We start from the raw sequence: 18,331 nt of genomic DNA on the forward strand, positions 1-18,331 counted from the left end.
CGAAGTATAGGGGGGATCCCCGTGTGCGAATTGCTGTGATGTCAACAAGCTGTCTAAGCAGCCAATCAAAAGGGGGGGGGGGGCACAGCACAGCCTGTTTTGGAGCTGTCAATGACTGACCGCAACTTCAGGATTTCCGCCTGCGCCAAATCCCGAAGTTGCGGTCAGTTTCAAAAGCAGAATGACGGCAAACGCTGCCATTTCACCGTCAATCCGACTGCAAATTCTGGGCCCACCAGTCCTGCAAAAGGAAGCTGTCCCCAGAGTACACCTTGAACATTCTTCACTGGTTTTAATACCACTGATGCACTATATTCAAAAGGCAAGCACCTATGAGAGCAGGTGTCCTGAGCTTGGTAAATATACATGGAGAGAAGAGCTTCTTGCTACAAATAAACTTTCCTTCAGTTGGGTTTGTAAATGAACTTAAATAGGACAACTAAAGGTTTTCGCCATTATCTTTCCACATAATTGCTTTATCTTCAAAAATGTATGAAGCTTTATACTTCAAGGAAATTGAAGCAGTTATTTAAACTGGTTTAATGCCATAGAGAAGGTGCACTGTGTGTGTGTTTACAATTGTGTCTGTGCATGTGTATTTGACAGATCGTGTGCACAGGCACTGGTTTGTTGGCGCAAGTGACATTGAGTTGAAGGATATAGTAGGGATTATGCAGTCATTCAAAATGTGGGTTGAGGAGTATAGATATATTGGTGGATGGCCCTGAAGTTAGTACCAAGCTGGAATAATTCTAACAAGGCCTCCATAATCAGCACCTGTGAAGAGATGCTCGGTCACTCGACCAGGAAACACCAAGACTGGTTTGACAAGAACGTCCAGGAGCTAATAAGTCGCAAGCGCAAGGCATTCCTGATCTGGAAACAGCAACAGAACTTGAGAGAAAGAAAGCAGCTCTACAGACGCCTCAAGGTCGAAGTCCAACAAAAAACTCGCGATCTAAAGAACAGATGGTGGGTGGAGAAAGCGCAGGAGATCCAGCAGCTAGCCAACAACCACGACGTGCATGGATTATTTAGCGCAGTCAAGACCACCTGGCCCAAGCACCCAAGGTCCTACCCCACTCCGGGCCAAGAATGGAGAGGTACTCATCAAGGACAGAGAGGCAGTCAGTGCCTGCTGGAAGGAGCACTTCGAAGATCTCCTTAACCGAGACTCTGTCTTCGACGCGAGTGTCCACAACTCCATCCCGCGGCATGCTACCCGTCACCACTTCCGCACAACCCCAGCCCAACATGAGGTTGAAAAGGCCATCTGACACCTGAAGAACAAGGCCTCAGGAGCAGATGGAATCCCCGCCGAGACGCTAAAACATGGCGGAGAAGCACTTTTGCCACGAATACATGAACTAATTTCTCTTATTTGGAAGGAGGAGAGCGTGCCAGGGGATCTCAGAGACGCCGTAATCGTGGCCATCTTCAAGAAAGGTGACAAGTTCAATTGCTGTAATTACAGAGGAGTCTCCCTGCTGTCTGCCACAGTAAAGTCATCGCAAGAATCCTCCTCAATCATCTTCTCCCAGTGGCTGAAGAGCTCTTCCCAGAGTCGCAATGCAGATTCCGCCCACTAACAGGCACAATGGACATGATCTTCACTGCACGTCAACTACAACATAAATTCAGGGAACAGCACCAACCGCTGTACATGGCCTTCTTTGACCTCACAAAGGCCTTCAACACCGTCAACCGTGAGGGATTATGGAGTGTCCTCCTCAAATTTGGCTGCCCTCCAAAGTTTGTCACCATCCTCCGCCTGCTTCACGACGACATGCAAGCCGTGATCCTGACCAACGGATCCACCACAGACCCGATTCACGTACGAACTGGGATCAAGGAAGGCTGTGTCATTGCACCAACGCTCTTCTCGATCTTCCTGACTGCAATGCTCCATCTCGCCCTCAGTAAGCTCCCCGCTGGAGTGGAGCTAATCTACAGAACAAACGGGAAAATGTTCAACCTCCATCGCCTCCAGTCCAGATCCAAGGTCATCCCATTCTCTGTCATCGAATTACAGTATGCAGACTACACTTGCTTCTGCGCACACTCTGAGGTCGAACTCCAAACCATCGTCAACACCTTCACCGAAGCGTAAGAGAGCATGGGCCTTACACTAAACATCTGTAAGACAAAAGTCCTCTACCAACAAGCCCCCGCCACACATTACTGCTCCTCGATTATCACAATCCACGATGAGGCCTTGGACAACATGGACCACTTTCCATACATCGGGAGCCTACTGTCAACAAGGGCAGACGTTGCTGACGAAGTCCAACACCGCCTTCAGTGTGCCAGTGCAGCCTTCGGTCGCCTGAGGAAGAGAGTGTTTGAAGACCAGGACCTCAAACCCAGCACCAAGCTCATGGTCTACAGAGCAGTAGTGATACCCACCCTCCTGTATGCTTCAGAGACATGGACCATGTACAGCAGGCACCTCAAAGCACTGGAGAGGTACCACCAACGCAGCCTCCGCAAGCTCCTGCAAATCCATTGGCAGGATAGGTGCACCAACGTCAGTGTTCTCGCTCAGGCCGACATCCCCAGCATCGAAGCTTTGACCACGCTCGATCAGCTCCGATGGATGGGCCCCATCGTCCGCACGCCCGATACGAGACTCCTAAAACAAGCACTCTACTCGGAGCTCCGACACAGCAGGAGAGCCCCAGGTGGGCAGAGGAAACGCTTCAAGGACACCCTCAAAGCCTCCTTGAAAAAGTGCAACATCCCGTCCGACACCTGGGAATCCCTGGCCCAAGACTGCACAAAGTGGAGGAGAAGCATCCGGGAAGGCGCCGAACACCTCGAGTCTCTTTGCCGGGAGCAAGCGGAAGCCAAGCGCAAACAGCGGAAGGAGCACACGTCAACCCAAGCACCCCGCCCGCCTCTTCAACCACCATCTACCCCACCTGTGACAGAGACTGTAGGTCCTGCATTGGACTCATCAGTCACCTGAGAACTCATATTTTTAGTGTAGAAGCAAGTCATCCTCGGTTCCGAGGGACTGCCTAAGAAGAGGAGTCTGTGCATGTGTATTTGACAGATGGTGTGCACAGGCACTGGGTTGTTGACGTAAGCGACATTGAGTTGAAGGATATAGTAGGGATTATGCAGTCATTCAAAATGTGGGTTGAGGAGTGTAGATATATTGGTGGATGGTCCTAAAGTTGGTACCAAGCTGGAATAATTCCAACAAGAATGTATTTTAACTGAACCAGCTGATGCCTGTGCTGTAGTGTTAGGATGTTAAATTACATGGTGGGCCCCTTTGCATTTATTGCTATTTTTATCTGAAGAATTGCCATATCAGGCCATTCACAATATCATTTACCCTTGACAAATGTGTAATTTTGCCTGAAACATGAAAACTTTAATAAAAAACATGTTCTGCCATGACATGATCCTAAACAAGGTTCATGTCCTAAACAAGGTTCAGAATGTTTCAGACAGTATTATGGCTCATATTGTGTAACTAGGACTAAAATATAATTTGATGTGAGCATTGATTTTAAAAAAACCAGTAGACTAACAGTTTAACGATGGTGGGATCTCCACTTACTTCTACCATTACATCAACAACAACAACTTGTATTTATATATTTTTTTATTCGTTTATGGGATCTGGGCGTCGCTGGCAAGGTCAGCATTTATTGCCCATCCCTAGTTGCCCTTGAGAAGGTGGTGGTGAGCCGCCTTCTTGAACTGCTGCAGTCCGTGTGGTGAAATTACTCCCACAGTGCTGTAGGAAGGGAATTCCAGGATTTTGACCCAGCAACGATGAAGGATTGAAGTCAGGATGGTGTGCGACTTGGAGGGGAACTTGGAGTTGATGGTGTTCCCATGCTCCTGCTGCCCTTGTCCTTCTAGGTGGAAGAGGTCGCGGATTTGGGAGGTGCTGCCGAAGAAGCCTTTGCGAGTTGTCGCAGTGCATCTTGCAGATGGTACTCCCTGCAGCCACGGTACGCCGGTGGTGGAGGAAGTGAATGTTTAAGGTGGTGGATGGGGTGCCAATCAAGCGAGCTGCTTTGTCCTGGATGGTGTCGAGCTTCTTGAGTGTTGTTGGAGCGGCACTCATCTAGGCAAGTGGAGAGTATTCCATCACACTCCTTACTTGTGCCTAGTAGATGGTGGCAAGGCTTTGGGGAGTCAGGAGGTGAGACACTTGCCGCAGAATACCTAGCCTCTGACCTGCTCTTGTTGCCACAGTATTTATGTGGCTGGGCCAGTTAAATTTCTGGTTAATGGTGACCCCCAGGATGTTGATGGTGGGTGATTCGGTGATGGTAATGCCGTTGAATGTCATGGAGCGATGGTTAGACTCTCGCTTGTTGGAGATAGTCATTGCCTGGCACTTGTGTGGCACAAATGTTACCTGCCACTTATCAGCCCAAGCCTGAACGTCGTCCAGGTCTTGTTATATTCTGGCATGGACGGCGTCATTATCTGTAGAGTTGCGAATGGTGCTGAACACTGTGCAGTCATTAGCGAACATCCCCATTTCTGACCTTATGTTGGAGGGAAGGTCATTGATGAAGCAGCTGAAGATGGTTGGGCCTAGGACACTGCCCTGAGGAACTCCTGCTGCGATGTCCTGGGGCTGTGATGATTGACCTTCAACCACCACAACCATCTTCCTTTGTGCTAGGTATGACTCCAGCCAGTGGAGCATTTTCCCCCTGATTCCCATTGACTTCAGTTTTATTAGGGCCCCTTGATGCCAGACTCTCTCAAATGCTGCCTTGATGTCAAGGGCAGTCACTCTCACCTCACCTCTGGAATTCAGCTCCTTTGTCCATGTTTGGACCAAGGCTGTAATGAGGTCGGGAGCTGCGTGGTCTTGGCGGAACCCAAACTGGGCATCAGTGAGCAGATTATTAAATAAGAACATAAGAAGTAGGAGCAGGAGTAGGCCATACAGTCCCTCAGGCCTGCTCCGCCATTCAATAGGATCATGGCTGATCCGAACTTAGACTCGCGTCCACATCCCTGCCCTCTCCCCGTAACCCCTTATTCCCTTATCAGCTAGGAAACTGTCTCTCCATTTTAAATTTATTTAATGTCGCAGCTTCCACAGCTCTCTGAGGTAGCAAATTCCATAGATTCACTACCCTCTGAGTGAAGAAGTTTCTCCTCATCTCAGTTTTGAAAGGGCAGCCCCTTATTCTAAGATTATGCCCCCTAGTTCTAGTCTCACCCATCAGTGGAAACATCCTCACCGCATCCACCCGATCAAGCCCCCTCAAAATCTTATATGTTTCGTTAAGATCGCCTCTCATTCTTCTGAATTCCAATGAGTAGAGGCCCAACCTACTCAATCTTTCCTCATAAGTCAACCCCCTCATCTCCGGAATCAACCGAGTGAACCTTCTCTGAACTGCCTCGAGAGCAAGTATATCTTTTCTTAAATATGGAAACCAAAACTGTATGCAGTATTCCAGGTGTGGCCTCACCAGTACCCTGTATAACTGCAGCAAGACTTCCCTGCTTTTATACTCCGTCCCCCTTGCAATAAAAGCCAAAATTCCATTGGCCTTCCTGATCACCTGCTGTACCTGCATACTAACCACCTGTGTTTCATGCACCAGGACCCCCAGATCCCTTTGTACTGTAGCACTTTGCAGTTTCTCTCCATTTAGATAATAACTTGCTCTTTGATTTTTTCTGCCAAAGTGCATAACCTCACACTTTCCAACATTATATTCCATCTGCCAAATTTCTGCCCACTCACTTAGCCTGTCTATGTCCTTTTGCGGGTTTTTTATGTCCTCCTCACTCACTGCTTTCCCTCCCATCTTTGTATCGTCGGCAAACATGGATACGTTGCACTCGGTCCCTTCCTCCAAATCGTTAATATAGATTGTAAAGAGTTGGGGTCCCAGCACTGACCCCTGTGGAACACCACTAGTTACTGATTGCCAACCCGAGAATGAACCATTTATCCCAACTCTCTGTTTTCTGTTAGATATCCAATCTTCTACCCATGCCAGTATATTGCCCCCAATCCTGTGATTTTTTATCTTGTGCAGTAATCTTTTGTGTGGCACCTTGTCAAATGCCTTTTGGAACTCCAAATACACAACATCCACTGGTTCCCCTTTATCCACCCTGTTTGTTACGTCCTCAAAGAATTCGAGCAAATTTGTCAAACATGACTTCCCCTTCGTAAAACCATGCTGACTCTGTCCGATTAAATTATGCTTATCCAAATGTCCTGTTACTGCTTCCTTAATAATGGACTCCAACATATTACCAACCACAGATGTTAGGCTAACTGGTCTATAGTTTCCAGCCTTTTGTCTGCCTCCCTTTTTAAATAAGGGCGTTACATTAGCAGTTTTCCAATCTGCTGGGACCTTTCCTAAATCCAGGGAGTTTTGGAAAATTACCACCAATGCATCCACAATCCCTACCACTACTTCTCTCAAGACCCTAGGATGTAAGCCATCAGGTCCAGGGGATTTATCCACCTTTAGTCCCATTATCTTACCGAGTACCACCTCCTTAGTGATTTTAATCGTGTTTAGCTCCTCCCCCCCCCCCCCCCCCCCCCATAGCCCCCTGTTTGTCCAGTGTTGGGATATTTTTAGTGTCCTCTACTGTAAAGACTGATACAAAATATTTGTTCAGCGTTTTTGCCATCTCCATGTTCCCCACCACTAATTTCCCGGTCTCGTCCTCTAAGGGACCAACATTCACTTTAGCCACCCTTTTTCTTTTTATATAACTCTAACTCTTGCTATCTGTTTTTATATTTTTTGCTCGTTTACTTTCATGATCTATCTTCCCTTTCTTAATTAATCTTTTAGTTATTCTTTGCTGGCTTTTAAATGCTTCCCAATCTTCTATCTTCCCACTAGATTTGGCGACTTTATATGCTCTTGTTTTCAGTCGGATACTGTCCTTTATTACTTTACTTAGCCACGGATGGCTGTCTTTTCTTTTACGCCCCTTTTTCCTCACTGGAATATAATTTTCTTGAAAGTTGTGAAATAGCTCCTTGAATGTACACCGCTGCTCATTTACTGTCTTACACTTTAACCTATTTTCCCAGTCCACTTTAGTCAACTCTGCTCTCATACCTTCATAGCCTCCTTTATTTAAGCTTAGTACGCTGGTTTGAGATCCAACTCTCTCACCCTCCAACTGAATTCAGAATTCAACCATGTTATGGTCACTCATTCCAAGGGGATCCTTTACTAGGACATTTTTTATTAATCCTGTCTCATTACACAGGACCAGATCTAAGATTGCCTGCCCCCTGGTTGGTTCAGTTACATACTGCTCAAGGAACCCATCCCTAATGCACTCTATGAACTCTTCCTCAAGGCTGCCCTGCCCAATTTGATTTGTCCAGTCAATATGAAAGTTAAAATCCCCCATGTTATAGCTGTTCCCTTATTACAAGCCCCAACTATTTCCTGATTTATACTCCGACCAACAGAGTTGCAACTGTTAGAAGGCCTATAGACTACACCCACTAGTATCTTTTTCCCCTTATTATTCCTTATCTCCACCCAAACTGTTTCACTATCCTGATCCTTTGACCCAATATCATTTCTCACTATTGCAGTGATTCCATCCTTTATTAACATAGCCACCCCACCTCCCTTTCCTTCTTGTCTGTCCTTCCTAATTGTCAAATACCCCTGGATGTTTAGTTCCCAGTCATGGTCACCTTGCAGCCATGTTTCTGTAATGGCCACCAGATCATACTCATGTGTAGTTATTTGTACCGTCAACTCGTCTATTTTGTTACGAATGCTGCGTGCATTCAGATAAAGAACTTTTAAATATGTTTTGTGACAATTTATTCCTGCTTTTACCCCCTTTACTACTTATCTTTATACATTCTGTCCCTTCCTGACACTCTCTGGTTTTTAATTCCCCCACTGCTAGCTTGCTCTATTGCCTTCTCCGCTGACATTTTTATTTTTCACTCTCTTGAAACCTCCCTCCCCACTAATTGGTTTAAAGCCCTCTCTACAGCCCTAGTTATTCGATTTGCCAGGATTCTAGTCCCAGCACTGGCCAAGTGAAGTCCGTCCCAACGGAACAGCTCTCTCCCGTCCCAGTACTGGTGCCAGTGTCCCAAGAAGCAAAACCCATTTCTCCCACACCAGTTTTTGAGCCACGCATTTAACTCTCTGATTTTATTTACCATAGCCAAATTTACTAGTGGCTCAGGTAGTAATCCAGAGATTATTACCCTTGTGGTTCTGCTTTTTAATTTGGCCCCTAGCTGCTCATACTCCCTCAGCAGAACCTCTTTCCTTGTCCTATCTATATCGTTGGTACCAACATGGACCACGACAACTGGATCCTCCCGCTCCCACTCCAAGTTTCTCTCCAGCCCAGAAGAGATTTCCTTAACCCTGGCACCGGGCAGGCAACACAACCTTCGGGACTTTCGCTCTCGGCTGCAAAGAACCCTATCTATCCCCCTAATGATACTATCCCCTACCACTACAACATTTCTTTTTACTCCCCCCACTTGAATGGCCCCTTGTTCCATGGTGCTATGGCCAGGTTGCTAATCCTCCCTGCAGTCCCTGTTCCTGTCCTCACAGGGAGTAAGAGCCTCGAACCTTTTGGACAAGAGCAAGGGCTGCGGCTCCTCCAACACTACCTCCTGGATCCCCGTACCTGCCTCACTCATAGTCACACCCTCCTGTCCCTGACCACGGAATACATCTGAATTAGTTAATCTAATTGGTGTGCCTACTTCCTGGAACACAGAGTCCAGGTAACTCTCCCCCTCCCTGATGTGTCGCAGTGTTTGAAGCTCAGACTCCAGCTCATCAACACGGAGCCGGAGTTCCTCGAGCAGCCAACACTTACTGCAAATGTGATCACCGTGAACATCAATGGTGTCCACCAGCTCCCACATATTGGTGAGTAAGTGCCGCTTGATAGCACTGTCGATGACCCCTTCCATCACTTTGCTGCTGATTGAGAGTAGACTGATGGGGCGGTAATTGGCCGGGTTGGATTTGTCCTGCTTTTTGTGGACAGGACATTCCTGGGCAGTTTTCCACATTGTCGGATAGATGCCAGTGTTGGAGCTGTACTGGAACAGCTTGGCTAGAGGTGTGGCTAGTTCTGGAGCACAAGTCTTCAGCACGATAGCCGGGATGTTGTCAGGGCCCATAGCCTTTGCTGTATCCAGTGCGCTCAGCCATTTCTTGATATCACGTGGAGTGAATCGAATTGGCTGAAGACTGGCTTCTGTGATGGTGAGGACCTCTGGAGTAGGCCAATATGGATCATCCACTCGGCACTTCTGGCAGAAGTTGGTTGCAAACGCTTTAGCCTTGTCTTTTTCACTCACGTGCTGGGCTCCACCATCATTGAGGATGGGGATATTCTTGGAACCTCCTCCTCCCGTTAGTTGTTTAATGGTCCACCACCATTCACGACTGGATGTGGCAGGACTGCAGACCTTTGATCTGATCTGTTGATTGTGGGATCGCTTAGCCCTGTCTATAGCATGCTGCTTCCGCTTTTTCGCATGCATGTAGTCCTGTGTGGCAGCTTCCCCAGGTTGGCACCTCATTTTTAGGTATGGCTGGTGCTGCTCCTGGCATGCTCTTCTACACTCGTCGTTGAACCAGGGCTGGTCCCCTGGCTTGGTGGTAATGGTAGAGTGAGGGATATGCCAGGCCATGAGGTTACCGATTGTGGTGGAATACAATTCTGCTGCTGCTGATGGCCCACAGCGCCTCATGGATGCCCAGTTTTGAACTGCCAGCTGTGTTCTGAATCTATCCCATTTAGCATGGTGGTAGTGCCACACAACACGGTGGAGGGTGTTCTCAGTGTGAAGATGGGACTTCGTCTCCACAATGACTGTGGTGGTCACTGCTGCCAAAGCTGTCATGGACCGATGCATCTGCGACGGGTAGATTGGTGAGGACGAGGTCAAGTAGGTTTTTCCCTCTTGTTGGTTCACTCACCACCTGTCACAGGCTCAGACTGGCAGTTATGTCCTTCAGGACTCAGCCAGCTCGGTCAGTAGTGGTGCTACCGAGCCACTCTTGGTGATGGACATTGAAGTCCCCCACCCAGAGTACATTCTCTGCCCTTGCTACTCTCAGTGCTTCTTCCAAGTGGTGTTCAACATGGAGGAGCACTGATTCATCAGCTGAGGGAGGGCGGTAATCAACAGGAGGTTTCCTTGCCCATGCTTGACTTGAAGCCATGAGACTTCATGGGGTCCGGAGTCAATATTGAGGACTCCCAGGGCCACTCCTTCCCGACTGTATGTGACTGCCAGTGGGACAGGACACACCCAGGGGTGGTGATGGAGGAGTTCGGGACATTGGCTGAAAGGTATGATTCTGTGAGTATGACTGTCAGGCTGTTGCTTGACTAGTCTGTGGGACAGCTCTCCCAATTTTGGCACAAGTCCCCATATGTTGGTGAGGAGGACTTTGCAGGGTTGACTGGGCTGGGTGTGCCGTTGCCATGTCCGTAGCCGGTGTCGAGTGGTCCGTCCGGTTTCATTCTTATTATTTTGTTTCATAGCGGTTAGTTACAACCGAGTGACTTGCTAGGCCGTTTCAGTGGGCACATAAGAGTCAACCACATTGCTGTGAGTCTGGAGTCACATATAGGCCAGACCAGGTAAGGACGGCAGATTTCCTTCCCTAAAGGACATTAGTCAACCAGATGGGTTTTTACGACAATCCGACAGTTTCATGGTTTATTATTCCAGATTTATTTAATTAACTGAATTTAAATTCCCCAGCTGCTGTGGTGGGATTTGAACTCACTTCTATCAGATCATTAGTCCAGGTCTCTGGATTATTAGTCCAGTGACACTACGCTACCGTTCCCTTTAGTACCTTTAATGTAGTAAAACATCCAAAGGTGCTGCACAGGAATATTTTAAGACAAAAAATTTGACACCAAGCCACGTAAGGATAAATTAGGGCAGGTGACCAAAAGCTTGGTCAAAGAGGTAGGTTTTAAGGAGTGTCTTAAAGGAGGAAAGAGAGGTAGTGAGGTGGAGAGGTTTAGGCAGGGAATTCCAGAGCTTGGGGCCTAGGCAATGGAAGGCACGGCCACCAAAGATTGAGTGATTATAATCAGGGATGCTCAAGAGGGCAGAATTAGAGGAGCACAGATATCTCGGCGGGGGTGAAGGAGATTACAGAGATAGGAAGGGGCGAGGTCATGGAGGAATTGGAAAACAAAGATGAGAATTTTGAAATCAACGCGCTGCTTAACCGGGAGCCAATGTAGGTCAGCGAGCACAGAGAAGATGGGCGAACGGGACTTGGTGCAAGTTAAGACACGGGCAGCCGAGTTCTGGCTGACCAAGTTTACATAGGGTAGAATGTGGGAGGCCAGCCAGGAGTTCATTGGAATAGTCAAGTCTAGAGGTAATAAAGGCATGGATGGGGGTTTCAGCAGCGGATGAGCTGAGGCAAGGGCACAGACGGGCGATTTTAGGGAGTTGGAAGTAGGCGGTCTTTGTGATGCTGCGGATATATGGTCCTACACTTCTGGCTCAAAGCAACCTTGTACAAAAATTATCTTGTGTTCATATTTATCTCGGTCAGACGTGATCATTTGAGAAACTTCTACTTACATGTGAAACCATAATAAAGGGATTTAACCTCTGTGGGGGTAAATATGCCCAAATAGCAGACATCTAGCTTTAATCTTACAGTGCGATTTTAAAAAGCTCTTCATTTGGACATTGGTAAGGAGCTCACAGAAAAGCCACGGTGACCTCTAGTATTAGTGGACTGCAAGAGGTACTTGGGTTTTCAGTATCAAAAGGAGGTCACTGAAAGGGTGTATAGATTACGAAATGATCTGGAAAAGGCATTTCAAACTAAAATGAGAGAGCATGTTCAAACTAGTAAAATGGAAATTTAGCACTGATGTCAGGAAGCTGAAAGAGTGATCAACACATGGAATGGACAGCAGGTAGAGTAAAGGAGGCAAAACTCTGAAATCATTTAAGGAACAGTTGGATGCTCCAATGGGATTTTCTGAGTGGATGAACTGAAATGGTTTTCCTCATTGGTGTTCATTTTGTGAAGTAAGTGTCTGAAGTCTCCCTGGAGCAGAAATCCAGAGCCGTCTCTATCAGTGCGATAGCAAGAATGGCTGCTATGGAAATGTTAAACGTATGCAATAGTGAAGTGCTGCAGTTAAGTTGAAAACGCATTGTTGAGGCAACATAGAGGGAGCTTTATCCTACATCTAATCCATAGTGTACCTAACTTAATGTTAGCACTGGTTATCATGTGACAGGATCGGACAAAGTCAACATGGATTTACAAAAGGTAAATCGTGCTTGACTAATCTACTGGAATTTTTTGAGGATGTAACTGGTAAAATAGATAAGGGAGAACCAGTGGATGTGGTGTATTTGGACTTTCAGAAGGCTTTCGATAAGGTCCCACATAAGAGATTAGCATGTAAAGTTAAGGCACATGGGATTGGGGGCAAGGTATTGACTTGGATAGAGAACTGGTTGGCAGACAGAAAGCAAAGAGTTGGAATAAACGGGTCTTTTTCCGAGTGGGAGGCAGTGGTACCGCAGGGATCGGTCCTAGGACCCCAGCTATTCACAATATATATTAATGATCTAGACGAGGGTACTAGATGTAATATCTCCAAGTTTGCAGACGACACAAAGCTGGGTGGGCGTGTGTGCTGCGAGGAGGATGCCGAGAAACTCCAGTATGATTTGGACAGGTTGGGTGATTGGGCAGAAGCATGGCAGATGCAATATAATGTGGATAAATGCGAGGTTATCCACTTTGGTGTCAAAAACAGGAAGGCAGATTATTATCTGAATGGCAATAGATTGGGAGAAGGGGAAGTGCAACGAGACCTGGGCGTATTTGTGCACCAGTCGCTGAAGGTAAGCATGCAGGTGCAGCAGGCGGTTAAGAAGGCAAATGGTATGTTGGCCTTCGTAGCGAGAGGGTTCGATTACAGGAACAAGGATGTCTTGCTGCAGTTGTACAGGGCCTTGGTGAGACCACATCTTGAGTATTGTGTGCAGTTTTGGTCGCCTTATCTGAGGAAGGATGTTCTTGCCATGGAGGGAGTGCAGCGAAGATTCACCAGGCTGATACCTGGGATGGCAGGAATGACGTATGAGGAGAGATTGGGTCGATTGGGCTTATACTCATTGGTGTTTAGAAGAATGAGAGGGGATCTCATTGAAACTTATAAAATTCTAACAGGACTAGACAGACTAGATGCAGGAAGGATGTTCCCGATGGCAGGGGAGTCCAGAACCAGAGGTCACAGCCTAAGGATAAGGGGTGAGCCATTTAGGACAGAGATGAGGAGGAATTTCTTCACCCAGAGAGTGGTGAACCTGTGGAATTCTCTACCACAGAAGGCAGTAGAGGCCAATTCATTAAATATATTCAAGAAGGAGTTAGATATATTTCTTAAAGCTAAAGGGATCAAGGGATATGGAGAGAAGGCAGGGACAGGGTACTGAATTTGGATGATCAGCCATGATCTCATTGAATGGCGGAGCAGGCTCGAGGGGCCGAATGGCCTACTCCTGCTCCTATCTTCTATGTTTCTATCATGGCAAACTATTTTATTCTCACATACCAGCATTGTTGATCATTGCAATTTCCTTTAATCCTTCCTCCTCTTTCCATCGCACCCCCAACCCCCGAAAAGCTGTGTGTTCTTTGCCCTCCACCAAAGATGGTAAACAACAACAGTATGGTTAAATGAACTGATTTAATGGAGTAAATTACGTCAAATATCTGTACCATTTGATTTACTTGAAGTTCTTAACATGATATTACCTCTTTTTTTGAAGTCTTTTAATCACGATGATGGCTTAGTGTTAGAAGAGTTATTCATCCAGAGGTCCTTGTATGTATTGGACTTTCAGTCTGTAATTGAAGGTTATCAACAACAACTTGTTGTATTTATATAGTGCCTTTAATGTATTAAAACATCCCAATGCGCTTCACAGGAGTGTTATAAGACAAAAATTTGACACCGATTTAGCCTGAATACAAATAGTCCTCCCAAACTTTCTACATTTTCATACTTTGATTCAGTGTCTGATCTGGATGGTGGTAAATTGTCAATCTGGACAATAGGTAGGGATTTCCATTGGGGTTTTTATGTCAATCTAACTAAAACCTCCTTCTGCATATCTCAATTTAACTCTGAATACCAGAGGTATGAGTGTTAACTATAAAATGCTATCAGGGCACATAACTGCAGTGTTTCCACTAGGGAGTGTGCTCTGCCTGAATTTCCAAGTATGATGTAACTGGGACACCCAAATGAATCTTTCACTACTTACGAACATACAAAATTGAGGGGCAGGATAAGACCAGCTGGCCCATCAAGCCTGCCCTTTTGATGGCTGGAGCATCATGACTAGATCCTTCCCTCACTTCCACCCCACCCCAGTAGCCATATAATGTAGAACTACCTAGAATGGACAAGATTCAATACTTAGCAAAAGCTGAGCTGGAATTCTTATTTATACCAGTACGGCCCTAAATCCATTAAACGTGAGGAAAGTGAGTTTTAACATTGTATGCAAAGGCATGACACCAAAGCAAGCTGTGGTACTGGTGATCCTCATGCAGCAAGGTTTGAATCTCAGCCGGACACTTAGAGCTATTGAGTGGAGGCAAGGCGTTTCCCAATGGAGGGAAGGAAACCCAGAAGTGAGTCTTTCCAACCACATTTGTGTATCCCTGATAAACCAGTTAAACAAGTAGTGGACTGAGTGTGGGTCATCTTGTTCTCTTAATGGGGAATAGTGTATGGCACAGGGGTACCTGAAACAGGTTGAAATTTAATAACGGGCAGATAAAATTAATGTATTTTTAAATAGTTAGACAAACCATCTACGTTTGTTTTTTTAAAAAAAACAGATTTGGTTCTGTACACCAATGGTTCTCAAATTGGGGTCCACAGACCCCTGGGAATTTGCGAAACATTGGCCAATTATTCGTTGGAGAGGACCTCTGGAAAAATTGCAGACTGTAAAAATGAACCAGTAAGGATCGGGGCAGAGGCGAGACAAGAGTGTGCATGTTCGGGTTCCTTCCAATGACATCATTGGTGTCTGTGGGAGGAGAGCTGGTTGGTGATGAAAAGTAGAGAAGTTTAGTTGGGAGTAGGTAGGTTTTAAAGTTCAACCAAGGGCGAGAAGCCATCGTTCACTGAGTGTCTCATGCTGGCTTTGTGCGATCTGCTGGAAGGTTTTTATTCGTTGCACGAACTTTTCCCGAACCAGTTGCATGACATAATCTTGGATCATTAATTTCGGCGAGTTGAAATCGCTGCTGGGCCAAATCAAACCGAAATCCTGTTACCACGGCAGCACTGATTTATGTGCCGGAAAGTTGCGTGGTGAAGGAAGCGGCCTGTTGGAGACCTGGGGCCCGTTAGGTTGCTTAGCTGTTGTTTTTTGCGGGGAAGGGGAAAGGAGAGTTCTGGTTCGCCTGTCACTGGCTGGAGACAGTAGGATGCGGAGAGCTGGAAATGCAAGGACTTGTTTCTGACCCGCTGGGAACAGTCTGACCGCAAAAAGAGCAAGTTTGTTTGATGTGGATGTCAGTGGACGGGTGTGAAGCAGACAATCCCAATCAATCAAGCAGCTGTATGTTTTAGGAGCTTTTTTTTCATCTTTTTAATTTCACTTCTTTAGCTCTTTGGCATTGAATTAAAATTGAGGCTTTTGCTAATTTCAAATTATATATTTTTTTTAAAGTTCGTAGTTAAAATTTGTAGATAAGTACTTGTTTTTAGGACAGTACTTAAAATTAATGTAACAAGTAGGAAAGTGAAGAGCAGGTGCAGCTTTAAATAAATTGTCAAACATCACACCATGGATAGACAGCCTCTGCAGCAAGCACACCCATCTCACTGATATCTGTAAGTAAATACTTGTTTTCTTCAAAGCATTATTAAAACACTCTTTCCATGCAGCACTTTCATATTGAGTATTATATAGTACAGTATTATAATTTAGATGGGGGGTCCGTGATTACGAATCATTTTGGAAGGGATCCTTTGGGGGTCCATGATTAGTTAGCGATTTGAAAAGGGCTCCTTCAACTAAAAAAGTTTGAGAACCACTGCTGTACGCTAACAAGTATTGTATAACTAAATACTTTAACAGTTAGAAAGGGGAATGTGTTCATATTAGGAACTGAGTGATATTTGAGTAAACCAAAGCATACAGATATTTAAGGTCCGTTCACTGCATGTAATCAGAGTTTATCATAACCCACTCCATTTTAACTGGCAGTGCTATAATGAATGTTGGTGGTGCATCAGTTAAATATCTGACCCTCAGCCAATGTAACCAGGGACTCCTGGAGTGCTTCGGATAGTCATTTCACATGTTCCTATTGACTGTAAATTTACTTCGCTGAAGGGTCAAGCAAAGCTATTTAAACTCTTGAGAAAATAGCGATGTTGACCAAAGCACACTCAGTTCCTGTTACAATCAATATAAAATTTATCTCAATTATATTCACCTGACTACTTAATTTATCTTGCGTCATTAGCAGGTACTGTACTCTCGCTTTGAGTGTTGGCACATGAAAGAATTTTGCCCTCTTAGTCACCCCTGCAGTTCTTGCTACAGTCTTCGTAAACATTAAGGCTGGGCATTTGATCTATGAACTCTCTAATTTTAGAATGTGACAGTTCGACATTAGGTTGACATAGAACACAAGGCATGTTGAGACACATCAGTGTGGTTGCTGCTAGTATTTTAAAGGTATGAACAATTTCGAAATGACTTAAGTGGTTTCTGAGAAACTCCTGCAAACTTTCTCAATTAGCACCTGCATGCTATTCTACATACGTACAAACTAACTCAAAATAAATCTATGCAAGTAGCAAAAATATTACTATGCAGCCTTAATAATATACCCCACTGAAAAGAACTGGATTTCAGATAATACACTAAATGTTTGAATCAGCAAATCTGAAATTTATCTACTTGCAGCTAGATTGAGTGAACCCTCTAACTGACTTTTCCTGACAATTTTCACAGCAAAAGTTATTCAAGCTTGGGTAGGTAACCCCCATGGCTCAGTGGAGCTGAGCCATGTAGACAAGTTGGTCCCAGCTTTAATTTCTGGTCTCTGAAACCCTGAACTAGGCTGAGGGAAATCAGTCAACATACCAGCATCCTGCTCCCTTCTCACAATCTTCAACTTTATCTGCTCTTCTGAGCAGATAGGCAGGGCACCATCCCCCCACCCCCCTCCCCAGAAACCGCTGGGGTCACTCTTTAAATATGCAGATTGTGTTCTTGATGATGTCATTGGGCTTCAACTGCTATTTTAACCAGTAATCTGAGCAGGGAAGACCTAAGGTTGTGGCTTTCCAGCCAGGAAGAGAAGTCCGGCTCCAAAAAGGTAAGTTTTAATTTTTTTTTTTTTACTTTCCTACATTGAAACAGTGACTACACTTAAAGTACTTAATTGGCTGTAAAGCATTTTAGGACATCCTGAGGTTGTGAAAGGCGCTATATAAATACAAGTCTGTCTTTCTTCTTTCTTTCCTTGTGGGGCTGGGAGGAGCAGAAATGCCCCAGGCTCCCGCTCCCACTTCCCAATCACAACGCCCTCCTTCACTTAGCCGACTGCCGGAGACTATTTGTTGGCCCCACGGCAACCACCTACCACCCAACTTCCCGCTTCTGCCTGCGGGTCATCTGCCGCTTTTCGCCAGTTCCGGGTGAACATCTGCCTGGGGGCATGCAGATGAGGCCAGAAAGTTATAATCGCTCAAGCTTCACTGCCGGGGTCAGAATGTTTAGCCGTCCAACTCAGCCCCTGCCCACCCAATTTCTGCCCCAAGTTAAAATTGAGGCTCAAGCGTCTGATTACTGTATTGTAAAGATTAGTATAACTTACTATTCTGGAAATATATCCCAACATTCTATTTACTTTTTAATTGCTTCACTACATTGTCTAGATCTTGAAAAATGGTATCTGCTCTTACTTCCAGGCCCCTACGTTTGTGTATGTATCAATGTTCTGATGCGTTATCAACAATACCAAAGACTACGAGATGGACTTAAATGAAGTAGGCTTTTATTGACGAAGAACTAGAGCATGCCTCTGCTAGTGAATCCATCCTAAGAGCTCTCGGGGGAAGGGTGGTGAGTCACCTTTATACCCGGGCTTAGGGGTGGAGCCAGGGGCTGAGACATGCCTGGACTTGTACAGGGTTAACAGTGGTTTACCACACAGGCATGTACAGGTTAACAGTGGTTTACCACATGTTCCCGCTATTTTTCTTGGGTGCACGGCCCATTCAATTTCTCACGCAT

General features: G+C 45.7%; 1 protein-coding gene and 1 pseudogene across 4 annotated transcripts in view; one reads left to right on the forward strand and one right to left on the reverse strand.

Annotated features, from left to right (window-relative positions):
• Positions 1–9,526, reverse strand: part of LOC147123404 (uncharacterized) — a 66,850-nt pseudogene extending 57,324 nt beyond the window's left edge.
• LOC147123403 (ADP-ribosylation factor-like protein 15) overlaps positions 1–18,331 on the forward strand; it is a 430,360-nt gene that overhangs the window by 300,320 nt on the left and 111,709 nt on the right. The window lies entirely within an intron of this gene.

This window comes from Somniosus microcephalus, chromosome 2, assembly GCF_052327205.1.
Source record: "Somniosus microcephalus isolate GS21.2 chromosome 2, FLI_Smic_1.0, whole genome shotgun sequence".
Taxonomy (NCBI): Eukaryota; Metazoa; Chordata; class Chondrichthyes; order Squaliformes; family Somniosidae; genus Somniosus; species Somniosus microcephalus.